This window comes from Lissotriton vulgaris, chromosome 10 (genome assembly GCF_964263255.1).
Source record: "Lissotriton vulgaris chromosome 10, aLisVul1.2, whole genome shotgun sequence".
Classification (NCBI taxonomy): Eukaryota; Metazoa; Chordata; class Amphibia; order Caudata; family Salamandridae; genus Lissotriton; species Lissotriton vulgaris.
Genome location: NC_141698.1, coordinates 569,222,910 through 569,232,751, shown reverse-complemented (window position 1 = coordinate 569,232,751; position 9,842 = coordinate 569,222,910). Strand labels below are relative to the sequence as shown.

General features: G+C 49.9%; 1 pseudogene; it reads left to right on the top strand.

Annotated features, from left to right (window-relative positions):
- The first annotated feature begins 610 nt into the window (after nucleotides 1-610).
- On the top strand, nucleotides 611-8,355 carry LOC147688544 (uncharacterized; annotated as a pseudogene).
- The last annotated feature ends 1,487 nt before the right edge of the window (nucleotides 8,356-9,842 follow it).

Genomic DNA, 9,842 nt, shown 5'->3' with positions numbered 1-9,842 from the left:
CATGCACAGACACAACAGCACAACTTACTGTGGGAACCTGTGCCAGGACTGTACATTTGCCATCAACGGCATGGCACCTCAGCCACACAATAGCAGAATGTGGGAAGAGGTGGGAACCAGGCATGTGCGAGGGAGGCAAGTGACCGATGATTAAGAATGTACACCATGCCAAGTGTAGCGTGGATGTGCTGACAAGACTGCAGTATGCAGACCCCACACATATCCATGTCCACATACCCTGCTGGTCTATGGAGTGTAGTTGACAGTGGAGGCAACCATGTCACCCCAGCCAGTGAGGAAGATCACGGAAATGTAGCTTGCTACGTTCCCCCAGAAGCCCGAGTGGAATACGCCAGGCCACGGTAGGGGTGTGAATAAATGGCAAGTAACTCTGGGCATCGTCCTCTTCCGGAATGACCAACATCTCTGCCAGGGCGGTGCCTCTCACCCCACACCGAGGCCATCTCCGTCGCCATAAGTGGAGTTGCCTTTGATCCTGTGTGCCTGCTGTACCCCGGGGTGCTGTTCCCGAACCAGTCTTGACCGCCTCTGCGCACCCAGGCCTCAATGCCCACCTGCCGACACCGATGTGTGTCGAAGAGGGCCCACCATGTGCCAGTGCAATCTCCAATCCCGAGGCCCGCGACCTTGGCAGCCTCCTCAGACCATTACGGCCTCCACAACATATGCCTGCAGTACTCCTTTCTCGTTGATGCACTCCACCGGCATGCACAGCGGACAAGTAGGTCACACATGGCAGAGCACATAAATTATGTCTGAGTTTATGTCACTATTCTCCCTTCAATGTGGTGCCATCAGGTGGTAGTAGTACATCACAACCGCAAGATTCTGTCGGCCCACGCAGACTACTGCTTTCACCCTACGCTGCGCCCGAGTAGGTCACAGAATTGGAACTGAACATTGATTATTTTAAGGCAAAGTACATATCATTGCACGCAAGGAGAGACGTAATAGGATGATGTGTTGCATTGGGCAGGAAAAAAGGATCATCGTTATGAGGTGATCGAACACTACCGACAACTGTCCTGATGTCACTAACTCTGTGCATCGTGAGCTAACCACACGTGGCTGTGGGCCACTGCTAACCGCTGCCTCCCGCCTACACTGCGGTCCAGTAGGTCACAGAGTCTTGATTTGGCATTGGCAGAGTTCATATCAGTGTAATTGCATCATCGCAGACTGCATCCCCTCTCAGCCCCGGTGCCACTAAGTCTGTTCCCCGACATTCATGGACACTTTCTGGTCATACATTGTTGGCGTCTGAGTCTATAGACTAGGGGTAGGTTTCATCCTCATGCAGCTGATACCGAATTGGTGGTGGTAATAAGGCTGTTGCTTTCCATTCCTCCATTTGCTGCTTCCGTATGGCTTCTTCCCTCTGCAACATGCCCTTGTGGTCCCCTTCCACTGTCCCCGACAACCCTCCACCACATTCACCTTCGACATCAACGGGGACCCACTCAGGCCCTACCTTAGTGGACTGCAAGTCACTGTCCCATGACAGTATGCCTGTGCCGGCCGCTGTGCATCTGGGGCCTCTAACTATGTGCAGCTCAAGCCAGGGACCATGTCTGAATGAATATTGGATGACCTCTGTGACGGTGGTCTTGGGGTCATTGATGCCATGTGTCTGTGGCCCTGAGCTGTCCACTGCCTCCGGCCTCAACTGCGGACCACCAGGGCTCACACATCCAATCGAGTCCTGACCGACCCGGACGTGGCATCACCGCAGGAGGCACATGCCACAATTGCCAGGGCCAACTCCAATCACCATCTGCCAGAGTTGAAACAGTGGTACTGGCAGACAAACAGAGTTGTTCAGACCTGTCGTGAATGCAATATGCCTGATCCCCTGCTCAGCACTCCAGGTGCCACTGACTCAGTGCACCGCAACCCATGATCCGTTACTGATTGAGTTCTGTGCTGTGGAGAAGTTGTGCAACAATTTCACCTCAGGCAGCGTGGGAGACCTGGGACGTTGATGAGGCAGATGATGCAGGTCTAACACACTCCACTGCATTTGCATCAGGAATATCCAGAATGGACACAATCATAGTCATTTTCATCACATGAGCGCGCTCAACTCTACTGCCCCAACCTCAGTGCACTGCAACTCACAGACCCTTCTGTTTGTAAGTTGGGTGACCTCTGTACTTGCTCCGGCTCCCTCCATGGTGCTCAGCAGTTGACTCTGTTATGCAGGTGTTTTTTGTTTCCATTGCACTAATGTCCACTATTCGGGTTGTTGCCAGCACCAACCACTCTGTGCGGGCTGGCTTACACTCACTGATCACAGATCCAGCACAGGCATCACTGTACATGTGGCCCTGCCAATAAAGGGGCCGGGCACACGTGCCCATAGCCAGTTCAACATGATATCTGCATGTGTCTCTGTGGTCTTGTTGTATACATGAGGGCCCTGGGGCCTACGACATTACACTGTTGACTGTGGCCTCAGTTTCCTCTAGCTCCTCCTGTGGCACAGGACTCCCACCTCCTGTCACAGTTGCTGCCTTACTGTTGGCTGCGACTTTGTGTCTTGTTTATATTTTCACATCATGCCAGTGGCTCTTGGCCTCCTCAACACTCTGACTGCATTCCCAGTAGTCTAATTGTGGGCCAGTTGATGGTAGTGTTCTGTCACCTCTGTGAGGCTGATCTGGTTTTGCTGCAGACTGCACCCTTTCTTCCTCTCCCTATTCTCCCTGGCCTTCCCCGACCCCGTTGTTCCTTGCTGGTGGTCTGTGCGGGTTGTGGGGTTTGCGTTGGCCTCTGCGCTTGGTCAGGGTGCATCCATGTTGCTACGCTCTTTGGATTGTTTTGGGTGTGTTGTTTTTGTGGCTTTTGTAAATGCATTTCCCCGCCAGACGAGTGTGATTTGAAGGGCTGCCGCTGGTTTTAGCTGCTTTTTGTATCACGATTGGCCTGATCCGCAGCTGTTTTTGTGTTTTACAGCTTGGCGTTGATATTAACGCGGCCATTTCATGCGTTATCTGGTGACTATCGTATAGTACCGCCATGTGGTGAATATTTTGTTAACATGGCGCAATTTTCCCGCGATAGGCTGCGAAGGTGAAAGTTGCGTTAAGTTACTTTTGTGATGGTTATCACACGTTCTTGAGAATATGCCCCTGTGTGTGTGCATGAATGTGTATGTATGTGTAAGCAGAAGTTGTGGATGTGAATGCAAATGCACGTGTGTGTGAAAGAGAATATCAAAGGGCTTATGATGTCACGTCAGCTACCCCAGGCATTTTGATGTATTGACATCCGTGCTTCCAATTAAACAATAAGGAATTATTCTATGTACTTTTCTTCATTAGATTTTCCACAATTACTTATCATGGATTAACGATAAACAAGCAAATTCTAATGATTAATAAAATGAGCCATCTGGTCAAAACCTTATGGGGATGAAAAGGAACTAGAAACAAAGTAAAGCGCAGCGGACGAGTGCAGCGGGCGCGCCGTAGGCCCGTCTGCGCCCGTCCGCGGCAGGCCGGGGCAAGGGGCACCTCCTTATGTCCCTTTGCTCACATATTCTCCCTCCCTTCTTTTTTCGTACTGGACTCCTGGCTCCATCAGCTTGTCTGTCTCCGAACTTCTGATACATCTAGGTCTACTCTCCCGTCCACCTTCTACTCCCCCCGCTGTCATATCAGGAGTGTCCCCCGTGCCCTGCATTGTCCCACCCACCCCCCCCTTCCATTTGTCCCCCACATCCCAGCCTTTAACAACACGGCCGCGCTCCTAAACACCAGATCGGCAGTGAGCCATCAGTATGAGCTATTCGACTATATCGATACTCATTGAACCAGATCTCCTGTTTTTAACGGAGACCTGGTTCAAGGCCGACTCCCTGCCCAATGTTTTAGCTGCACTACCTTCCTCATACTCTACCATCCGAGCGGACCGACCGGAGGGCAGAAGAGGCGGTGGAGTGGCCTTGATAGCTCGCACTGATCTTCATTTCCAGACTCTTCCCTCCCCCCTATTCCTGAAGTCGACTGCTTGATAATCCGCTCTAGCTCTCATTCGGCTCCCCCAACTTCTGTTCTTATCTACCGTCCCCCCCACCCCACTCCTACTTTTGTTTCTAGCCTCCAAGACATCCTTGCAACACTGGTAGTAAACAACTCGTCAGTGTTAGTCCTAGGTGACCTAAACTTTTGGCCTAATGACCCTGCCGAAAGCCCCCTCTCCAAAGAGTTCACCGATCTTATGCTCAGTCTTAACTTTACCCCCCACGTCCACAGCCCCACTCACGTACAAGGCCACTCGCTCGACCAGGTCTGGACCCTGAACATCCCCATCACACCTCCTATCATTTCCCCTTGCTCCTGGTCTGACCACTTCTTAATTTCCTTTTCCCTTGCTTTAGCCCCAGCCATCAAGCCTCCACTCCCCAAGAACACCTGGGTTAGAAAATGGGGCAAAGCTGATATGCCATCCCTCTGCTCATCCTTGGCCAACTCCAGCCCCGACCTTTCCGGCCTCGCCGCCCCCGTCCAACTCGCCACCATTAACAACTGGTTGACCCAAGCAGGCAACGTTTTTGCCCCCTTGAGGCGGATCACGGTCAAGCGAGCCCACGCTGCTAACCGCTGGTTCACTCCTGACCTCAAGGAGAAGAAGTTGGCCGCACGTAGAGCAGAGCGAGCATGGAGAAGAGCATACTGCCCCGCCCAAAAAATTACTTATCTCTCTGCGCTCAAGTTATACAAGCAAGGCATCCTCGATGCCAAGACCCTATTCTATTCCAACAGGATACTGGCTGCAGAGTCACAATCTAAAGAAATCTTCGCCAAGGTGCACAAGCTTGCCTCATCCAACAGAGCTACGGCCTCGATCCCCCCTTCCCAACCTCTCTGCGACTCGCTCAACGATTTTTTCGTTGATAAGGTCGCAAAGATCAAGGCTAACATTCCTCTTCCATCCCCCACATTCATCAACCCCTCCCCCCCTGCCGCCACCTCCAAATTAACCTCCATCCCCTCCTGACCAAAGCCACTCTCCTCCCTCTGCTTCAAAGGGTGAAGTCAGGTTCCCCCCTGGACTTTGCCCCTGCTCATATCCTGAGAGAAATCTTCCTAGCATGTCTGACTCCACCCCTCACATTTCTGAGTGACTCACTCAGCAATGGAGTGGTTCCCACCCCCCACAAATTTGCGGCTGTCATCCCTACTTTAAAAAAGGCCGGTGCTGACCCTTCATCCCCTTCCAACTACCGTCCCATCTCCCTCCTGCCTTACTTGGGTAAGGTCTTAGAAACTCATGTAACCAGCATCCTGAGCACCCACGTGGAAACCAATCACTGCCTCTCCCCCCGGCAGGCGGGCTTTCGCCCCCTCCACTCTACGGAGAAGGTAGTGATCTCAGTGATGGACAGCCTACGCAAGGGCATTGATATCAATCTCTCGCAGGCCCTCATCCTTTTAGATCTGTCCGCCGCTTTGGACACGGTGGACCACTCCATCCTTCTCACCCGTGTCAGGGCGGCGGGCATAGTGGGCCTAGCCTTCGCATGGCTTGAGTCCTTCCTGAGTGACAGGGCTCAGGCGGTCCACCTAGCTGGTTTCACTGCTGCCTCCCGTAAGGTTGTGTGCGGGGTCCCCCAAGGTTCTTCACTCTCCCCTCTTTTGTTTAATTTATACATCTATCCCCTCATTTTTATGTTGCAGCAGCTTGAGGTCACGGTGTTTAATTACGCCGATGACCTCCAGCTAATTTTCAACCTTTCCCACTCCCCCTCATCCTTCCAGAACGTCCAATCTGTTATGCTGTTCATCCAGGATTGGATGAACTGCAACCACCTCAAACTCAACCCGGACAAGATGGAGTTAGTCTTGACCGGAGGTGGTTGCAGCCCTTGGTCCCCGTCTCACTGGCCTCTCTCACTTGGTGTCCCCCCACTCCTCGTTCCCAAAGTCAAAACTCTCGGTATCCTCCTTAATCCCTCACTTTCTGTCCACTCACAGGTTAGTTCTGTTGTTTCCTCTTGTTTTTTTTCCCTCAGAACTATTAGGAAGATCTCTCGCTTCTTTTCCCTTCCTACCCTAAAGATTATAGTGATGGCAATGGTGCTCTCGTTCCTTGATTATGGCAACATTATCTATAATGGCGCGCCGGCCTATGCTATTCACCATCTGCAACTAGTGCAGAACCAGGCTGCCCGCCTGATCCATGGCCTGCCTAAATTCCATCGTGCAACTCCTCTACTGCAGGCACTGCACTGGCTGCCGGTGAAAGAGCAAGCCTTGTTCAAGCTTGGCTGCCTCACTTTCCAGGCCAAAATGGGCACCGCTCCGGCGTTCATTTGCTCTGCTTTTAAGCCTTACACACCGGGTAGAGAGCTTCGCTCCACCCACATGGCACTCCTGACCATCCCACGATTTAAAAAGAAAAAGGCTGGCGGAAAAAAAATTGCGGTTCTCGCTCCTGTGTTTTGGAACTCCCTCCCTGTGGAACTTCGCATGACACCTTCCTACACAGAGTTTCGAAAAAGCCTCAAAACCCTGCTTCTCTCGAGCCTTTGCTGTCTAACTTCCTCTGCTCCTGCTGTCTCCTCGCAATCTGAAAAGCGCCATGAAACCGCGTGGTATAAGTGCGCTATACAAATGTTTTTAAATTCAAATTCAAATTCAAATTCAAATTCATAATATTAAATGGAGAGATAGCCGAAAGTATAAGTTGAAATAGGGAGATCACACAGCCAGACCTAGTTTACCGTTTAACATTAGGAGGTACAATTTTACACTAAAAAGAGAAACAATATTTAAACATGTTTATATAAATAGGCAATCCAAAGTATGGGTAATAGATCCTTTTTGTGTTCCCTTTATCATTTTTATTCAAGTTCTTCATCCCAAAAACAAAAGCGCAGCCAAGGCGTTTCACCTTGGCGCAGGCTTCCTCAGGGCAGCTTCATCCATCTACTAGCATCTGTCAAAATTTTACAATGGGCTCCTGGGGGTGACACTCGCAGAGTGTTCACCCCGGGGGATTTCGGGCGATGGTACGCCCCTCGGGTGTGTTGGGTCGGGGGGCCGCGGGGATTGGTCAAGAAGCGCGAGACGCGAGCGTTAGGCTCTAGCGTTTTTGCGTGGTGCACTTTCCTCAGCTAGGTGAGGTAGGGAGGCAAACATTTTGGCCGGCTCTCATTAAATTATTGTGGCACGTTGTTTTCTTTGTCATGAAGCACGCCTCCGCTTCCGTCAGGGAAGCGCTTCAAATGCCGGCTGCGGCGGGACGGGAAGATTTGCTTATGCCGGGCATGGTTTCACAGGCGTGGGTCGGCTTAGAGAGGGGGGGGGCACCAAGCGGCGGACGGTGTCTTGGCGATAGTGGTCGCGTGTGTATCGAGCGAGGGCTCACCGACGCCATCCACGGGGGCGACCTCCGCATTTGACTAAACTACAGAGTGAGCACTCACCTGTTGCACCGGTGCCGGCTCCTGGGTCCCTGCCTGCTCGCAGAACTTCAATGTCGTCACAGGAGGAGGGCAAAAGCGCGCACACGCGCAGTACCCTCTTTCTCTGTTAAGAAAAAAAGCAGTTTTTAGAAAACGGCAAGTACAGAGGAGAATTCAGGCTAATAAAGCCTCTAGTAGCACAAGTGTGCCATTTAGTGCATTAAAAGGGGTATAAGCCCAGCCTGCATTGTAAAGAAATTACAGCCAACAAAGATATTTGTATTTTTGGCAGGCATAGGGTTGGAAATGTTGTTAGTTCTAATGCATTAAAAGTTGATAGAGGTTTATCACCTGTTATATCTACTGCAAATGGAGATTCTTTTGCGTGTAATACATTTTCCTCACCAAATACTGATGTTGTTAAAACTTTGGCTAGATACAGTTGTGATTTGTCCAATAAGGTCGACGTAGGCGGAGGGGATTTAAAGATTGTTCCTCCTTTGTGTGATGTTTATAATCAGATGGACAAGGATCAATATAGCATTTCCAAGGGCCCTGAGGGACATGGCAAATGGGTGTGGATACCTCAAGAAATTACTGACGAACACAGATTACTGCACTTACAAAGAAAAACTACAGTTTCAACTGCGAAATCTAGCGTTTTGCAGTTCAACAAGGGCAAAATACTGCCAGTCACAATAAGGGACAGTGGGAGCGTACCAGTCAGGCGTCAAGCGTCCTGCACTGACAGAAGCGAGAAGAAGGGGACATTTTCAGTGCAATTTCCCACACCACTGGACGTCAAGAGAGTTGAACCATTCAAAAAAGTTGTTAATTGGAGGGACTATGATGGTGGTATTGGGGATGGGGAACAACCTAGTGGCATTGACAGGGGTGGTAGGCAACGTTACACCGGACAATGACAATGACTCTTTGGAAGAAGGGGAGCTTTCAGAAAATGATGAAATAGCTGGCGGATTGCCTAAATTTGGGGGGAAACCGGGGGGGTACACTAAAGACTTGTCCAGATTATATTTTTACAGAGTAAAGGAACTGAACCTTACACCTACGAAGCCAGCATAAAGAAACAGAACAAGGGGGCAAAGCACGGTTTATTGGTTGAATACCAAGTACAGAGCACACCAGGTGAGACTCTAATACGGACTTCGAAACGTTTAGAGGGTGGATATAGGTGTGGGTACTGATGGGGGCACAGACTGTATAAGATTCTCTACAAGATGGCACTCGTGACAGTAAAGAGGGGGGTGCAGGGTCTGCCACAGTTCAAACATTAGCAGTGGAAGAGAACATAAATAAAGCAGATTCTGTCAATAAAACAGCTGGCATTTTTAAATGTTTAACTTATAGGGGTGTTTCCATGCCTTTGGATGCTCATTTAAGCAAGGCCATGAAAGATAGGATATGGAAACGGGAATTCATTGACGTTTTTAAGCTTTCTTCATAGGGAGATACAGGTGAAAGAGGGTTCCAAAAAAGATTCTTGGGAACTTGGGAAAGCGGCCGAGGGTCCCTAAAAATAGAGACTCGTGGACTTCCGTCTTTCTCATAGTCGCTAGCTTATATTGTGAGAAATTTGCAGACAGATCGGTATCTCTTTTTAAGTATCTCGATCTCATTAGAAAGGCAGCGACTGAGTTTGGGGGATATGCTTGGCTTCATTACGATGAAGAGTTCCGAGCACGTTTAACATTAATGCCGGACAAGCCATGGGGGGAGGCTGACAATGAGCTTTGGATACAGTGGATGTACCCTCAAAGGCCAACCCCATCTATGCACACAGCCAGTGGTCTGGCGGTACCTTATCGGCCCTTTCAGTTTAGGCCCTCCCTACAGACAAATTGGGGGAACAGTTTCCCAGGCAGAGGAAGAGGGTTTACAACACCGTTTGGCAACAAGGGCTTTTACACCAAACAAGCTGGACATTTTATGTGACTGGTTGCAGTTCTACCCAGACACACAGGATGCTGCTCTACTACATTAGGGTTTTCAACAAGGTTTTAAGTTAGGTTACCAAGGCCCACGAAGCCCCAGATTTGCGCAGAATTTAAAATCTGCCAATAATTTTCCACACATAGTTAGGGAAAAAAATAGTTGATGGAGGTACAAGAAGGCAGGATGGAAGGTTCTTTTATTCATTGTCCTTTGGAAGATTTGATTGTGTGTCCGCTGGGTGTAGTGAAAGAAGGCTGAGGGTGAGTTCAGGATGATTCAGCATTTATCATGGCCACAAGGTTCATCTGTTAATGATTTTATTGCCAAAGAGGACTCCATGTACCATTTTGAATCTGTGGATTCGGCTTTAGTTATGATCAGGGAAACGGGGGCGAGGTCGCATTTAGCCAAGTGCGACATTAAGTCCGCTTTTCGTTTATTGCCAGTACATCCATCA